Raw genomic sequence first — 19,198 nt, 5'->3', positions numbered from 1 at the left:
GCAAATCATTAGAACTTGTTAATGTACCATCCTTAATACGTGAGATATAATTTAATGACGTGTGAGTGGGTCCATATTTTCTCGCAAGTCAGCTATTCTTAATGTCACATAATAATTTGATTGCCAGTTTTGCGATTTGCGAGATTGCGATTTGTCGGATGTTATCATTTTATGATATTACAGTTAATTCGTTCGTCGGGTCCATCATCATATCAAAATATGTAAAGGAAGGTATAACATGTTTTGTTACTTTGTTGCGATGCGAAAAGTCTGACATAATTTGACCGAAAATGAATATTCTTAGATTCTGTGCATAATGCAAATCAATGATGTTTCAAATGGTAACGTTAAATGTTGAACACAAGACTTTGCGAAATGCGAAATGCGAAATGCGATTTAATCTTTGGAGCAGGGTTCTTGGATTTTTGTTTATATTTTAATGAATTTTAAATCAAATTATTTTCTAAAGGGTCCCCATTTGTTATCTAAAGGATTTTAACAAATGGGGGGTTGTTGTACAACACAACAGGTCACGATGTACCACTTCTCAAAGGTAGTGAAGTATTTCACTTTTCTTGCATCATCCAAGGTTTTCAAGCCAATCCAATCTTCCTTATAGAGAGAAGTCTCATTTGTAGGAAATATCACACTGAAATCACCATCAAGGTAATATCCAAACCATGATGTCTCTCGTGGAATCAAAATAGTATCGTGCTCAAACATAATTAAAACCAAGTTTTTAAGGCTACTGAAGTGCTTCTTGTATGTGGAATTTCGGTCATTTGGATTTTCATTATTAAGCTTTGGGAGAAACTTACAACCTTTTAAATATTTAGATTTAGCCGTTGGTATTTTTAGATAACCACTCGGAGCCAGATGTTCGTGCACAAAATCATAGTATAGTTCCCTCGTAATGATCAGATATTGATCCATGACCTAAATGATAGCTCAAATTTCAAAGTGTTCGAAAGAGTGTCGAACCTGAGTGACCAGATAAATCTCTTCTTCCTGATTTCAGCATCATGAACGGTTCAAAAAACTGATACTGTATGAAAGAGTTATCGCAATTTGAAAAGTCCAGTAACTGCACTTTTTGGACATTTGACCATGTTTAATTTTGTTTTTGAAAATATTAAAAAAAGTATATCCCAAGGAATATTCATTAGAATATTCCCTTTTGGGGTAAGCACTAAGCCTTTCCTTAAACATCTTTCTTTAAGTTCCGTATTGAGCACGTGGGTAGTATTTGGAAAGTGGGAAACGGTATCTCGCGCGGACAAAAAGCTGTAAATGGTATTCTACGATTTCATGCGATTAACCTTAGCGGTCGACACGTAGCACGAGAAAACTAATTTTCTCGCGCGCTCTCGACCTGATATCGGTCGTGAAAGAATCTGTGCGAGATTGCGTGACAATTGTTCGATTGGACAGGTCACATCGACAGTGGAGATCGTCCGGGTTAGTTGGTGAGTAGACAACACGATATCTGTTGGATCGAGCGGGATAGATCGACAATGGAGATTCCGCTATTTGAAATTCTTCCGATGTATACGTAGGCCCATAACCCACAGGGCCGCGCGCGAATTGTGTAAAGATGTAGCTTTGCTGCATCAAAGTGGTATCAGGTGCCGACATGTGGCAAACTCGGAGGCCGCCATGTGGCCCTGGAATGGTTATGTAAAATTTTGTTGGGGTCGGACGGAATCGAACCCGTGACTTTCTGCAAGATAGGACATCGCTCTACCACCTCCGCTCGACGTTGTTTCTTAACATACAATGGTTGCGGTGTATATTTGTTTCGTAACGGTTGGAGAGTTGGGGGTTAGGACTGCCAGCGGTGTTACCCACCAGCGGTCCCCGTAAAACAGTTCACATGTCTCGATGCCAACATAACCGTTGGTTGCAAATGGTTGACACACGGTTGCATGACTGCCAACTCTACGGAGGATTATCCCTAACCACTGGGATTATACCACCTCATATGCGCGCCCAAATAGTTATAGTAACGACTCACCTCTGACAGTTATCTTGGCGGAGCGGCTAAACTTAGGCGAATATGCCATGTTTAATTGTAGTTAGGTGCAATTCACCAAATTTGGTGGAGTATCCCTAGGGGATATTGATTAAATGCACTCTAGGAGCAGTTTTCGACTAGAAAGAGTGAAACAAGAGGCTAGCTAGGCTAATTGGAGCCTTCTAAACACAATGGAATAGTCCAAAAAAGCTGAAGAAGTCATATTCATAGAGATTTTCATCCAGGGAGATTTTGGAGCTTAGGGCCACCAGGAGTTGGAGGCAGTTGTAGGAGCTACCAGTACTCGTTCTCAGCGAACCAACAGTCATTCCTGACTGTAATGAGCCTTCTAAATCCATTGCAAGGATTTGCAAAAGCATTTGAAGACTTCTAAAGGCCGAGATGCTACAGGGAAGTTTAAGGCAACCTAGTACCAACCGTGGAGGAAGGCCTAGTTTGGGGATGCAGTGCTCATTTTAAGCAAATGATCAGTCTATTTTCGGTGTCTGATATGTGCTGGAGATAGTAGTTGAGGTTTCAATGACAGTTGGAGAATTCTAAAGGATTTAGTGCCATCAAGAAGCTCAGAGTAGCTCAGTGGAATGATTGAAGGAATCAAGTCTAAGGGAGATTGGATATGTTTGCAGAGTGATGAAAACCATGACAGGGATATAGATGGTATTCTAAGCCCATTGGTTTAGTTCATAACCTTTTCGAGTTAAGTGTGGAACTTGTAAAAGAAACTTTACCATAATCCCAAAGACCCAAGTCAAGACGACAAAAGCTCAAGGAGACGTAGTCCACGATATTCAGGTGAACTCCTAGATTAAATTTGCTGTTATGTGTGGTTGTTTATTTGCTGCATTAGATGGCTGTTATATGTATTTAATATCAGCAGAAACAAATGGACTTAAGGCACTTAAACAGTTAAAAACAAAAGACATACACCTGTTTCAAGTATTTAATTATGCAAATGTCATATATAAGCTAGATCATTTATTTGTTTAACTGAGTGGGAGGTTCTTGTAAGCATAACAAGTTATCAAACCCCCATTTCAGATTAGGTGGTATCAAAGCAGGTTGCTTGATTGACAAAGCAATAAGTTGCTTGATTGAAAAAGCAATAGGTTGCTTGTTTGACTTGAAAGGTGTTTAAACAGTATAAAGAATTTGATTGTTTGACTGTTTGTAAACTGACTGTTGCTTGAGTTTATGAAGGAAGAAGGGTTGAAGGCATTCTCCTTACCCAAAGGACCTCAAGGCAACCCTTGAAGCACAAGAGGGTTTGTTTGCAAAAGGCTGCTTGAATAAGAGTTCGACTCTACAGCCATTTAGTTCAGAAATTTTGTTAATAGATTTTGAAAGATTTGTGAATTTTGTTGAAGTTCTTTTGTTCATTTCTATAATGACAACTTCTACAAGTGAGTTTTCAAAATCCTCCTCCTTCACAAGATTCTTTGATGAAGACATGAAGCGAGACTTATTCATCATGATGGATATGGTGAAACAAATGTATGAAGATGAAAGGAAGAGAACAAAACTTCGAGAGCAGTTGAATTCCATGAAGGAAGAGAAGCAGTTGCTTTTTGACAAGTTGCAGGAAATGGAGAACCAACTTCATATTGCAAATATGAACCTAGAAAGGATGCATGAGTTGGAGACACAACTCCTTGTTGCCAAAGAAGCCTTAGTCAAGCATCAGTTTGAAGAAGAGGTAAACAATTCTAGTTTGTCTTCAATTTCCTCAAAGAATGTTTATGTTGGTTCTTTTGAAAAACATACAAGAGGTATAGGGTCCAAGTTGATGTCAAAAATGGGCTATGAAGGAAAATGATTGGGCAAACATGCACAAGGAATTGTTGAGCCAATAATGGTTGAGGAAAGACCTAAGTATTTGGGTCTTGGCTATGAACAACCTTATGGAGAAAGTTCCAAAGCAGCCATGAAAGCAATTGAAACAGTTCCTAGAAGGAGTTTCATTTTAGGTTCTCTACCTCAAGTTTGCAAAGATTGTATTCATGGGGAATGCAATTGTTTGAAACATACTTTGCAAGAAGAAGGTGTTCATAAGCATGCACTCGAACAAGGGAGTTGTGAAAGCTCTAAAATCATTGAAGAGATTGATGGTGTTCTGAAGGGAGCCACTTCTTCATTTGATTCACCTTCTCATGAAGGAAATAAAGGTGAAAGAGGAAGATATAAATCTAATTTCAATCACATTTATTTTGATTATGTTAAGCATGGTAAATTTCCACATAAGCATTGGAAAAAATTGTATGTTCCTTTTGTGGTTTGGTTAACCATAGTGTTTCTAGATGTTGGAAGAAAATGGCCACATACAGGAAAATTTTGAAGAAAAGGAGGCAAGAAGCCAAAGGTCCATTGGACAAGGCAAATTATGCTGTAAAGAGGATGAACATGTGTTGCACTTATTGCCATAAGCAAGGAAATATAGTTGAAAAGTGTTGGATTTTGAATCCAGCAATGCTTCCATGAAATTTGAGGAAGGTGGAAAAAGAGAATGGCAAGAATGGAAAGGAAGTTTCCATAATTGATGTGTTTCAGGATGATTCACATGTTGATGTCAATATGCAGTTAAAGGAAGCACCTTTAATGTGGATTGGTAAGAAATGGTTGAGTCCTTATCCAATTAAAGGTTGCATGTCTTTTGATTTGATACATTTCTTTTCCAACATAATGCAAGTTGCAGGATTTTACCAAAAAGGTGAATGAAAAATTTGAGTATGAGACTCGCTTTATTGCAGCAAAATTATGTCATTTCAGCTTTGTAAGTACATCTACATATGATTGAGGATCTTGTACTTATGATTGTGCTTGAGAGAAAGTTGAAGAATGACATACATGCATGAGAATGGTATGTATGAACAAAGGAATGTTGACGATTTCATTGTATTTGAACATGTATGTGTAATTGACTTGATGGTTGATTGCTTTGTTTAAACATGCATGCATATGTCATATCGACTAGGAAAAGTTGATTTTGTCTCCAATATTGAAGAAGGAGATAATGATGAAGTGTTTTCACAAGAGGTGGAATTCTTTCTACTTTGAAAAAGAATTGCCAAGTTCTTTTTGTACATGCTTGACTTGGAGAGTCAGTGGTTTGAAAAAGGTATGTTTTTGTCAGCTTGTGATTTAGTCGAACATTTATACAGAAGATGAAAGAGACATGACGATGATTCGCATGATGTGAATTTATGTCGTCAAGTTGTTTTTGACAAGATGTCAGAAGAAGATTTGCAACAACAAAAGTCGCCATAGAAGTGGCTTGGTAAGAAGTGGTTTGACTTCTTGACATGGTAAAACATATTTTCATTGGTACATCTGCAAATTTCAGTTAAGTATGCATATATTTATGATGTAATATCATGTTTGTTTGAGCCATCTTGGGTCGATGATCAAGGAAGCGATGTTCAACTACCTTCTATAAATTTCTCAACAGAAATTCTGAATGAGTTCAAGGAAGACGGTTCTTAACAGGAGGACAAGCGCATCCAGGAAGGGAAGTGTTGACTACCTTCAAGTTTTGGTTCAAAGGCACTAGCCATGCAAGGCAAGAGTATGGAGGCTGAAAGAAGAGGGTGTTGTACTCTCATCTATTGTACAGATCAATATATCAGTCTTTTGGGGTCCAAAAGATTCCTAATGGGGAGGAGTGATCAGATATTGATCCATGACCTAAATGATAGCTCAAATTTCAAAGTGTTCAAAAGAGTGTCAAACCTAAGCAACTGGATAGATCTCCTCTTCTTGAATCTGGCACCATGAACGGTTCGAAAAACCGATACCATATGAAGGAGTTATCACAATTTGAAAAGTCCAGTAAACTACAATTTTTGGACATTTGACCAAGATTAATTTGGTTTTTGAAAATATTTAAAAAAGTATACTCCAAGGCATATTCCCTTTTTGGGTACGCACTAAACCTTTCCTTAAACATCTTTCTTTAAGTTCCGTATTGAGCACGTGGGTAGTATTCGGAAAGTGGGAAATGATATCTCGCATGGACAAAATGTTGTAAATGGTATTCTACGATTTCACGCGATTAACCTTAGCGGTCGACACGTAGCACATGAAAACTACTTTTCTCGTCCACTCTCAACCTGATATCGGTCGTGCAAGAATCTGCGCGAGATTGTGCGACAACTGTTTGATTGGATGGGTCACATCGATGGTAGAGATCGTTCAGGTTAGTTTGTGAGCGAGTGACATGATATCCGTTGGATTGAGTAGGATAGATCAACGGTGGAGATTCAGCTATTTGAAATGCTTCTGATGTATATGTGGGCCCATAACCCATAGGTCCATGCACGAATTATGTAAATATGCAACCTTGCTGCATCAAAGTGGTATCATGTGCCGACACGTGGCAAGCTCGGAGGCCGTCACGTTGCCCTGGAATGGTTATGTAAATTTTTTTTTGGGGTCTGACGAAATAAAACACTCTACCACCTTCACTCGACGTTGTTTCTTAACATACAATGGTTGCGGTGTATATTTGTTTCGTAATGGTTGGACAGTTGGGGGTTAGGACCGCTAGTAGTCTTACCCACCAGCGGTCCACGTAAAACAGTTCACATGTCCCGATGCCAACGTAACCACCGGTTGCAAACGATTGACAAGCGGTTGCATGACTGCCAGCTCTACGGAGGATTATCCCTAATCGCCGGCATTATACCACCTCATATGTGTGCCCGAATAGTTATGGTAACGGCTCACCTCCGACGGTTAGCTTGGAAAAGCGCCTAAACTTAGGCAAATATGCCAAATTTAACTGGAGTTAGGTGCAGTTCACCAAATTTGGTGGAGTATCCCTAGGGGATATTGATTAAATGCACTCCAGGAGTAGTTTTCGACCAGAGAGAGTGAAACAAGAGGCTAGATAGGCTAATTGGAGCCTTCTGAAGCCAATGGAATAGTTCAGAAAAGATGAAGAAGTCATCTTCATAGAGATTTTCATCTAGGGAGATTTTGGAGCTCAGGGCCACCAGGAGTTGGAGGCAGTTGTAGGAGCTACCAATACTCGTTCTTAGCGAACCAACAATCATTCATGACTGTAATGAGCCTTCTGAATCCATTGCAGGGATTTGCAGAAGCATTTGAAGACTTCTAAAGGCCGAGATGCTACATGGAAGTTTAAGGCAACCCAGTGCCAACTGTGTAGGAAGGCCTAATTTGGGGATGCAGTGCTCATTTTAAGCAAATGATCAGTCTATTTTCGGTCTAATATGTGCTGGAGACAGTAGATGAGGTTTCAGTGACAGTTGTAGAGTTCTGAAGGAGTTATTGCCATCAAGAAGCTTAGGGTAGCTCAGTGCACTGATTGAAGGAATCAAGTCTAAGGCAGCTTGGATTTGGTTGCAGAGTGATGATAGCCATGACAAGGATATAGATGGTATTCTAAGCCCATTGGTTCAGTTCAGTAACATTTTGGAGTTAAGTGTGAAACTTGTAAAAGAAACTTTACCATAATCCCAAAGACCCAAGTTAAGATGACACAATCTCAAGGAGACGTAGCCCACGATATTCGGGTGAACTCCTAGATTAAATTTGTTGTTATGTGTGGTTGTTTTGTTGCTGCATTATATGGCTGTTATATGTATTTAATATCAGTAGAAAAAAATGGAATTAAAGCACTGAAACAGTTAAAAACAAAAGACATACACCTGTTTCAAGTATTTAATTCCGCAAATGTCATATATAAGTTAGATCATCTATTTGTTTAACTGAGTGGGAGGTTCTTGTAAGCATAAAAAGTTATCAAACCCCCGTTTCAGATCATGTAATTAAGGCATCAACAAGCGCACATATAAATGATGTCCCACAAAGAGGTACATAAGAAACTCCAGCATGTGGCCCCTCTAATGATATCATGTTGTAAACCTGAGATAGACCAACCATGTTGTACCCATCCTTCAACTATGGCATGGATTTCACATTCTCCCACACAATTTCAACCTGCTTCTCTAGAGGCATAGCCCAAGAAGTCATTGAACCATCTCCAATTTCTATGCATGATGTTGAAGAGCCAGACCAATTACTCTGGCTAACACCTCTATTTTTGCACTTGTCACCAATGCCATGCAAAACGATGAAGGGGAGTGAAAACACAAGTGGAAGAAGTGCCAGAGTGAAGAGTAGTAGAAAAAATCGAAAAGTCGTGGCTGACGAATCACGTTTACATCAACAACAATCTGAATATGATCCTTGGTCCCTACTGTGATATTTGTTAAAGCCCAAGTTGCTTCAAACTGAAACTTTAGCATGTCTTCCCTTCAAAGGAAATGAACGTGGTAAGGAATAATTCTTGTTCTAATTATGGTATCAATTGGAAGATTAAACTTAAAGGACATGAATTTCTGAAACTGGGTAGTAGCATCCGCTGTTTTATTGGATCTTTGGATGCAATTGTGATCGCCGACAATGAGATAGAGTTCAACTGGGTTTACATGGGAGTGTCGTCAGAGGTTGACGAAGGAGGGATCTCACCTTCCCATCGTTTCTTAAGCAAACTCTCATCCCTTTTGTTCTTCCGGATCTCGACCATGTCATCTTCTTGCCTCCATTAACAATAGCAAGCATCAATAGAAACGACTTGTCCCTTGGTCTTGGAATTTGGAAAGAGAATTCGCCGAAGGGGGAAATGACGCCATGCCCCTTTCGAATGTATTGAAGGCTTGTAACAAGATCGTTATGGAAAAGTTCGTTCACACGACTGATAGTTTCCATAATCTCCAGATGTTTTCCCCCACAAAAACCTAGCTCTGATACCACTAATCTAGATCTTGGTGGCTAAGATCTGAACAAAGAGGAAGAAGCAAAGAACCCTACATGAGAACATTGCTAAAGAAAACATGAATGAAATACGTCCCAGAAAATGAAAAGAGGGAACAAAATGCACCATAAAACCCCATTTATTTATTAAGGGAGAAATGTTGTTACAACTACATTGTGTGGAACAATCTATCATGTAACAAATTGAGGCTCGTTATTTATAACATTTTTTAGTTACATTACCATGGGTAAATACAATGGGTATATTTCCATTTGGATCATTACCATGGGTAAATACCATGGGTGGATTTCCATTCGAATTAGACTATGGTCTAGAGATGCACAATGTGCAATGTGAAGGGAGTTGTTCTAAGGATGGGCATAGTGCACAAATTCAAGAGATAAGGGTCTCACCACAAAGGCTTAGGAGTGTGCAGTGCACAATATACTTTACTCCAAGCTGAATGTGCTCATATATTGCGCAAGATGTGAAGACAAGGAAAATTTCCAAAATTGACTAAGTGTAAGATCAATAGGACTAAAGAGAGAGAGAGTAAGTGCATAGAAACAAGCCCTAAACATGATCACACATGCATTTATCGTCAAGTGCATGACTAGAATATACACAATACACAATCCAACATGTATACATTGAAATGATAACAAAATGACACTTATCTCCAGGTGCGAGAGTTAGGATGCAAGCCTTTACCACACAAGTGTCGATTGTAACTCAAAAGTGTGTTATGCCATGGGAATGTATCTAGTACATGTTATTGTGATAGATGGGATCAACTAATGCAAGAGAGTGCACTAGAGTTGCCTCTTGATCATGTGACAAGGTGCTCTTAGGATATGTGAAAGCAAGCAAAAGCGACACATGCAAAAAAAAAAACAAGCGACACATATGAAAAGAAAATAAAGACACAAGAACACATGTAAGAATGAAAGCAAGTGAAAGAGACAATTGAGAAACTCACTCAGAAGATGGTGCAGTTGCAACCATTAATGCTCCTTATGCTCTCAGAGTGCACAGAGCTCCAAAGCAAATAGTGAATGTGAAAATGAGCTTTGGACTGAAATCTTTATATAGGGAGTGCAAACATGCAATTAGGGTTAAGGTTTGTGAGTAAGCTTATTTCATGTCAATAAACTAGGAGTCAAGAGTGAATTGCTTGCCACTAACAGGTGTGGCAATAATGACTTAAAGAAGTACAATCTCACTATCAACAAGGAGTGCGCAATCACTATCTGCAAAGGATGCCCTTACACTATGTTGAAGGCCTAGAATGTCGCTGCCTCAACATCGGGGATAACCACCCGGTCAGGAACTTGAAAACCGTTCCCTATCCATTTGGAATAGTGGCTCCAACTGGGGATGAAGGGACCGATTTCCCTTTAAGTATATATGATGGGATTTTGAGTGTAATCGTAAGTAAAATGGATGTAGTGGATAGAGACAAAAGTAATACAAACATATATATATCTAACTATCTATTTCTCGGGATTAAAATTATCCTTATTCTGCGATTTAAAGATTCTCTAATATACTAAAAAATATAGATCATATAGCATTTCAAGAAATAAATACAAGAAAGATAATGAAATTGATTAAATAGTTAATCAAATTAATTGTTTTAGAACATATCGCATATAAGATTTCTTTGTTCCTACAATGCATTAAAAAATAACAACTTCATACTCTTCAATAGTGAATAAGTATTCAACAATATATAAGATCATACACAACAAAACAATAAAGAAAAATGTGTGATTGTTATCAAATATAAACACAACAATAAAATAAGGATAATAGTACTCAATAGATCAATGCCCTGCTCATGGAAAGAAAACAGTCTTGGTTCCTCCTTCCTATTAAGATACTCGAAAGATACAAAAGTGAAAGTATCTTAAGTCTTCCTACAACAATTCAAAACCCCTTTATAAATACATGAAAAGGGTATTTATAAATAAAATATCAATTAGAAAAATAGAAAATGCTTAAAACGTTGAGGAGGTTCAAACAACCCTCCTTAAAATAAAACTTAAAGACAAAAATAGAGTCTATTGCAATGATTCATCCTGAATGTGAAACTAACTCTTCTTCTTTTCGCTGCTTGAGTTCAAAAAATCAGTCATGGGCTTTAATTCTGGAGGATAAGATGACCTCAACCGCATTTGTCCTGCATAAATCGCACTGGAGAGTGATGGCAGCATGTGGACAGTAGTATTTTTCACACACTGTAACATAAGCCATTGGCTATGCGTTTAACTAAGTGTTACCAATAATGTTAAAAAGTTAACTGGGATAAATTTTTGATGTTATCTGCCTTCGTCTTGGACCAATCCTGCCAATGTTTCATTAGTATCTTGATATTAGACAATGAATCTACGGGGCATTCTTGAATCAAATTAGAATTGAAAATGTTCTCACGAATGGTTTTGATGATGTTATTTGCGATGCCCCTTACACTAAATATTGCTGCCCCTGCTTGTTTCATTCTCATATCCCAATCCCGAAAAAGGATTTCCTTCTGTGTGTCTTGAATCCTTGGAGGATCGGCTGCTATGCCTTCTGCGCCCTCCTGCCAGGAAATATAGTCAGAGATCTTTTCTTCAATGTCATAGAAGTATGTCCTCAGATTGGACAACTGATTCATCAGTGAATCGCTTGTCTTACATAGATCATTGGCTGTTGTCGGCGTTTGGCAAAATGCAACTTGTTGTGGAGCAAGGAGAGTGTTGAGTTATGCTGCTTCCTTCTTGAATTCTTCAAGCTTAGGATTATCTTTGAGTTGATCAATCCTAAGGTGAAGTTGTTGCAGTTGATCATCCTTGCTTCTAATGTCTACTTCATGTTGAAGCTTCATCTCATCAAAGCTCCTCTGAAGTTGTGCATTTGTGCCTTCCATTCTTCACCAATACCCTGTTTTGCATTTGATAATGCCTGTTCTAATTGCAAGATTTTATCATCCTTTTCCCTCAGCAGAAGTTGTACTACTGAGGGTTTATCAATAGTAGTTGTAGCATATGCCCCTACGAATTGAGACAATATTGTGAGATCATTGGCAGGGTTGATTTGAGAATCCTTCCATAGGACATATAAAGGTATATTTCCAGGGATTAAGGCCTAGGATTGCTCTGTTCTCTTCCTCTTCTTTTGCCTTGTCATGACAACTTTATATTTTGGGCTATAGAATACATCCAAGGGAGGTATTTCTTTAATATTGAGTACAACTTTAAATGTGGGGTGTGCCGGGTTGACTTCCAAGTCATCAGTTCTGACTGCCTTATTAGAAGATTCAATAGTGAGTGAAATCTTCTTGGTAACCTCAGGAGTTTTAAGGATTCTTATAGGATTTGTGGTCTGAGTTTCCTATGAGGCTGTATTAACAATATTTTCAAACTGTTCCCATACTTTATCCAAATCGTTGGTAGACATCGATTCATGGGTATGTTGTGCTAATGATGTACTTTCAGTTTTTCCCTTCTTGACTTCAGGTTCTTTTGGGACTTGAGCTGTAACCTGTCACTTGATGTAGAACTAGTTGCGAAATACTTAGTATGTCGAGGGGGGATTTTTCCAACCTGTTGTTCCTGTATTCTTTGAATTTCTCCAGATCCACTAGGCTCAAGCGAGCTTTGGCTAATTTCTCTACTTGTTGATAATTTGTGGTTGTCTCGAAAAGGTCATCGAAATCATCTGGTTCATGCTGGAATTGCCTCACTTTGAATTGCGCTGTGACATTTTGAGCTTTCTTGACTAGGTTGTATTTCTTGGGTCAGATAGTGGGAAATTTCATGCATTGAATTTTCTCAATTTCAAGCATTGCATGCTTGAAATTATCGAGAGTAAAAACTCTGCAGTGAATAGGAAAAGGTAGGCAAACAAATTTCTTGGCTTCCTTAAGAGATTTGGTCAATCCATTGCCCACAGTTTGATATGCTACTTCTCTGGCCAGAATTTTGTTTGCTACATAGAGAGGGAGGACATGTGGGGAAGCTAGGCTTCCTTAAATCCTGACATAACTGAAAAATTCTTCCCCAAACCATTTTCCCATGGCGTGAGGTCATCTAGAGCTTCCCTAGAAAATCTAGGAGGTCTTTCATCAAAGGTGACTTGGTACAATGGTAGCGTTACCCCATGCCATATTTTGTAAAAATGGGGTTGATAGTTGGTTTCCCAAAGGATGTTGTGGTATATATGGATGGAGGTAGGATCTTCTAAAGTCCATTTCCATCCCATGGATGGAAAATCAGAGGTGAAGCATAGTGCATCCATAATATAAGCGCTCATGAAAAAGGGGGGAATCCCCCTGGTAGACATATTATATTTACTTCTATATGTTAAGATCTTAGTGGCCAAATTATTTGATAAAATGGTATCCCAATCCATAATGTAGGCATCTGCGACAAATTCTATTAGGGGAACCAATTCTATAGTGAATTTGTGTGTATTAGGTTGTCCAAACAACCTACACATCATAGTTGCGATATGACAATAAGGACCAACGAGAGAGGCTAGGGAATACATACCCTTATCATCATGCTTATGTTTGCTCGACTCATGCCTCCACTACCTTATTGGTTATGATTGAATTGGAAGCTCCTCTTCGAATGATCAGGTGCTAGAAAATTTTCTCAAAATTTAAAGTCATCAGATTGGTGTGGAACTAGAATGAATGTGTAGTGCTCGTCATCCTAAATCTAGCACAACTCGTTTCGCACGAAATAGACTCCATATGCTCCCAGAAAGATGTTCTGTTCGTTTTCCTAAATAGTCGAATTTTTGCAAAAAAATATGCCAGTCTAGTCAGCAGTCTATACTGCTGACATGGCACTGACTGGGCATGCCTACGTTGCAGGGTGACTATGCATTGACTGTTTTCCTTCGGTGAATTAGATGGTGCCAAGTGGCACGATTTCATTGGTGCTAATTTGGGTGATTTTCATTGGTGGGTTGGTGGCCAACCACAGGCTGCCACGTGGCCCAACCGGAGGCCACCACGTGGTAGCATGGGGGCCACCAAAAACTTGTTAAGGGCTGAATGGACTAGACGGGGGTCGAATACCAGACCTCCATCCAACAAACATTTCCAACTACCAACACGCCACTTTGTTGCTTATTATATATTGACTTGCAACATATATTTATACTTTAAGTTGTCTGCCATCGGGAAAAGGGGCTAGCCCCTCGGTGCGTGCCACCCAACAGAACTGCGGCGGAGCAGAGTGGGGGCCTGGCTAGTGGGGGCGGGCTGTTGGCATTAGCGTTGGGCACGTTTCCCCCCATTTGGCCTGAATTTTCGGAAATAGGGCCACATTGTGCATTTAATCGCTTCGACAAATTCGCTCGAAATTTGGTGGAATCGATGCCCAGTTAGCGGAAATTGAGGCAAATTTATAGGATGGTGCTGGATTTTGGGGAAATTATAGAGCGAATAGTGCAAGAGCTAGGGGAAGCCATAACTTCTTCAGTTTTTGACCAATTTGGGAGCAGAAAGAGGCTAGACAGGCATTTTTGGGCATTCTGGAGCCATTGGAGCAGGTTTCAGAGTTGTTTGAGCATTGTAAACTGATGTATTCAATTTTTTTTAGAATAATAGAGAGGGCCAAGCCATTGGAAGTTGGACTAAGTAGATGGAGCCCAAGCAGGGTGAACTCCTTCATCATGTGCTGTTGTGATACTATTTTGGTGATGTCCTTGTCTGTTGTATGCTGTTGTTAAGTCATTTGTTTTATGTTAATTTGTACATGAAATTTACATAAAAACACTCAAAAACTCATGATAAAACTTGCAATTAACCTCATGAATCCTTAAGCACTTTTACATATTCTGAAGAGGAATTTAGCACAACAAAACTAATTTTCCCATTCAGATCAAGTTTGGTATCAAAGTTCTTGGTTTTCTTTGTGCAAGGAGGATTTAACTATTTGCAAGTGAATGTGATGCTTACAAGGTTGAAGCTCAAGAGAGGAGAAGGAAAGCTGGTTGAAGGTCTTGAAGTTGGGTCAAGGAGAAGGAGAGAAAGTTTTCCACAATCTCCACCACTAGTTCTACCTCAAATTGCAGTTGAATCTTCATCAATCATGTCACATGAAGGAGAGCCTGCAAATATGTGAGAAGATGAGAAGGTTTTTAGGAAGACTTTCTTTGACACGACAAAGATCGTGAAATTCCTCTATGAAGATAGGAATACAAGACTGCAGGGTGAAAGCTCCAAGCCTCCAAAAGGAGAAGGTTCTTCAGGAGGAGGGGTAATGTATATGGAGGTAAACCTCCACCATCTCCACCATCATCTTAATCTTCATATTCATATGCATCTTCATCCTCTTCCACTAATACAACTCTTACCCATACTCATCAACATACCTCAAAAGGAATTGGTAAAACACCCTTGTTAAAACTTGATATTAAATTTGAGCTGCCTATGTATAATGGTGAAGTGAATGCAGAGAAGCTTGACAATTGGGTTCATCAGTTGGAGGTGTATTTCAAAAGTCAAAACCTTCAAGATGATGACACAAAGATTCATCTAGATTCCTTGAGACTGGAGGGTGCATCACTAGTATGGTGGGAAGCCAAGACACAAGAAGAGATAAAAAAACATGGTAAGATCTCAATCTCTTGGTCTGATTTCATTGCTGTAGTTAAAAGACAATTTTACCCTCTAGGATATATGTAGAAAGCCATCATGAATTGGAAAAACTTTAGACAACTTAAAGGTCAAAATGTGCAAGATTACACCCAAAAATTTAGAAGAAGGTCTCTAATGTTAGGTATAGATTTGCAATCATAAGACACGTTGCTAAAGTATATAGGGGGCTTACATAGCTACCTGAGGCATACTATCCTTATGTTTAATCCCACTAGTCTAGATGAGATTTGTGTGCAAGCCACCCATCTAGAAGCAAGAGGGAAAAATATTCCAGAAGAGGGTGGCAAAAAGTCATTTAAGGGTAAGGGACAAGAAAAGGGTTTCAAAGGGAAAGGAAAGAAAAATGCATCCATTAAGAAGGAAAGAGAGAAAATAACATGCAAACATTGTTCCAAAGAGGGTCACAATAAAACTCATTGTTGGAAGCTTCATCCTGAGATGAAACCAAATAAATTCAACAACAAGGGAAAGCAAAAGACAACTACAACCACTCAATAGGGTTTGGGATCCGATTCGGGTGATGAAACTAAAATTATAGCCATGGGCATGAAAGGAAAATAATCCATTTCTAGCACTAGTACTTCAAATTTACACAATGAAACTCCAACTGAAAAGAAGAGGATATAACTTTTCCACATAAGGGAAATCTCAAAACATAGCAAAAGCAATACTCTTTTTGATAGTGGCTCTCAAGCCAATGTCATCTCTGAAAATATTGTCAAAAGTTTAAACTTGGAAACCATTCCACATCATAAGTCATATCCATTAGGATGAGTGTGTGACAATGCACAATTGCAAGTAACTAGAAAGTGTAGACTGAAATTCGTCATTACTGCAAATTTCATAGATGGAGTGGAACTTGATGTTGTGCCATTAGGCATATGTGTTATAGTTTTGGGCAGCCCATATCTCTATGACAAAAAAAGCTATCTTCTATATACATGAAAACAAATAACATTTGTTCAAAGATGGAGTAGAATACATTGTAAGAGCCCATAGCAAGAAACTAAATCTTTCACTTGTAAATATGGGGCAGATGAAAAGACTAGTGAATTCTAGCAACAATTTTGTGCTTCTAATGATCAAACCCAAGAATGATACCAATAATGAAGCTTTCCAAGGTTGTGATTCAAGATTGAAATCTGAATTGGTTGATGTTGTTAACCAATATGATGAGATGTTTTAGGAACCGAAAGGATTGCCTCCCAAGAGAGGAATCCAACATGAAATACAATTGCAGCAAGATTGTCCTCTTCCTAAGATTGGCATGTACAGGATGTCAATGATGGAAAGTGCAGAAATTAAAAAGAAAATTCAAGAGTTGTTGGACAAAGGGATCATCAGGCCAAGTTCTTCACCATGTGGGTCACCTATTGTTTTGGTGCCAAAGAAGGATGGAAAATGGCGCATGTGTGTGGACTTTTGTGCATTGAACAAGATTACAGTAAAGAACCGTTACCCACTACCTAGTTGAAAGATGTAAAGTATTTTACTAAGTTGGACTTAAGGAGTGGCTACCATCAAATTAGAATTGTTGAAGGAGACATTTGGAAGACAACATTCAAGACAAAACAAGGTTTGTTTGAATGGCTAGTTATGCCTTTTGGTTTATGTAATGCTCCTGCTACCTTCATGCGTGTGATGAATGTGTTTAAGCCATTTCTTGATGAGTTTGTTATAGTCTACTTAAATGAAATTTTAATTTTCAGTAAATCTCATGACGAACATGTCATGCATGTGAGAAAAGTACTTGGTGTCTTAAAGAAAGAATAGTTGTATTTAAAGATGTCAAAGCATGAGTTTGGAAAAACTTCTTTAGTTTACTTGGGTCATATTGTTGGAGGGAGTGAGTTGAAAATAGATCCCTCCAAGGCTGATGTGATTTTGAATTGGCCAAGGCCCAAGAGACTTACTGAGGGAAGAAGTTTTTTGGGAGCAACCCAATATTAGAGGAAATTCATTGCTAACTTTTCTTCTCTAACAACTCCTTTGAATGCGTTGACTAGTGTGAAAAAGGTTTTTCAGTGGGGAGGCAAACACTAAAAGGCCTTTGATGCATTGAAGGATAAGATCAGTTTTGCTCCAGTACTTGCACTTCTAGACTTGAGACAATCATTTGAGATCCAGACTGATGTTAGTGACTATGCCATGGGTGCATTCCTCATGCAACATGGTAAGCCTATCTGTTTTCATTCGGAAACTTTCAATGGTGCAGTGATTAATTATCCTACATATGACAAGGAATTGTATGCATGGGTGAAAGAAAAAGTGGAAACACTACTTGATGGGTAAGGAAACAATCATTCACACTGATCATCAACCACTGAAATACTTTCAATCTCAATCTAAGTTGTAGCAATCAAGGCACTTCCGATGGATGGATTTTCTTCAACAATTACACTTGGTGATAAGGTATAAGAAAAATATCTACAATAAAGTTGTTGATATGCTTTCTAGGCCTATTATTAGTGCAACTACTTTACTCAAGCATAATTATATTTTTAATGAAAGTTATATTGAGCATTATGCATTAGACAATGACTTTGAGGATGTTTATGCAAGCTTGAGTCAAGGTAACCAAGTAGAGGAATTGGATTATCATTTGCATGAAAACTTGTTGTATCATCTTGGTAAGCTTTGTATTCCACAGGGAGAAAGATACAACATCATAAGAGAGGCACATACTTCTCTTATTGCTGGTCATTTCGGTGTAAGTAAGACAGTGGGACATCTACAGAGGTATTGTTATTGGCCTCATATGATTGAAAGTGTGTCATGTTTTATTAAAGGACGTTCATTGTGTGCAGTCAGTAAGCCTAGAAATATGAAGTTAGGATTGTACACACCACTTCCAATACCTCCACGACCATGGGAGAGTGTTTCTATGGATTTTGTAGGAGGTCTTCCATTGTTAAATAGAGGTCATGATTATTTGTATGTAGTTGTGGATAGATTCAACAAAATGTGTATTTTGATGCCATGTAAAAAGCAAATTACAACTGAACAAACTGCTTAGTTATTCTTTTAGAATGTATTGGTGCAATTTGGATTGCCGACATTCATTGTTAGTGATCGAGATTCTCGCTTTGTTGGGAAATTTTGGTCAAGTTTGTGGGGATTCGTGGACACCAAATTGAAAAAGAGCACAACATTTCATCTGCAAACAAATGGTCAAATAGAAGTGGTGAACATGACTGTGATGCATCTTCTTCATGGGTAATTCAGCAAGCATCCTAAGTTGTGGGATGAACATTTGCACTACATTCAGCATGATTACAACCAAGCCAAGCACTCTTTAACTCAAACATCGCCATTTGAATCATGTTTGGGATACTTACCTAAGTCTCCTTTGGATTTAATTTTTGGAAAGGATGTTTCTATTGATGGTCATAGTGACATAGACAAAGGAAGACGATTCATTGAACAAATCCAATTGGTACACCAAAGAGTTCAAGAAAAGATGGAAAAGAGCCAAGGTAGGTACAAGTTAAGGCATGATAAGCATCGGGTAGATCACAAGTTCCAAGTGAGTGATGAAGTTTGGATTCACATTAGCAAAGAGAGGCTCCAAGGAGAACGTAAAAAGATGGAACCAATTCGATATGGTCCATTCAGAATTTTGGAAAAGATTGGTGACAATGCCTTCAGGTTGGACTTGCCTTCATATATGAAAATTTATGTTGTTGTTAATGTGGAAAATTTAAGGGTGTATGAGCCTCCTTTGATTGAA

At 38.5% G+C, this 19,198-nt stretch overlaps 1 pseudogene; it reads right to left on the bottom strand.

Moving 5' to 3' along the window:
- Positions 1 to 495: 495 nt before the first annotated feature.
- Positions 496 to 11,469, bottom strand: LOC149233097 (uncharacterized; annotated as a pseudogene).
- Between the last annotated feature and the right edge of the window lie 7,729 nt (positions 11,470 to 19,198).

Source organism: Pinus tabuliformis, chromosome J (genome assembly GCF_031772625.1).
Source record: "Pinus tabuliformis cultivar Carrire ecotype Pingquan chromosome J, CPIR1, whole genome shotgun sequence".
Classification (NCBI taxonomy): domain Eukaryota; kingdom Viridiplantae; phylum Streptophyta; class Pinopsida; order Pinales; family Pinaceae; genus Pinus; species Pinus tabuliformis.
This window is presented reverse-complemented; position numbering and strand designations above follow the sequence as displayed.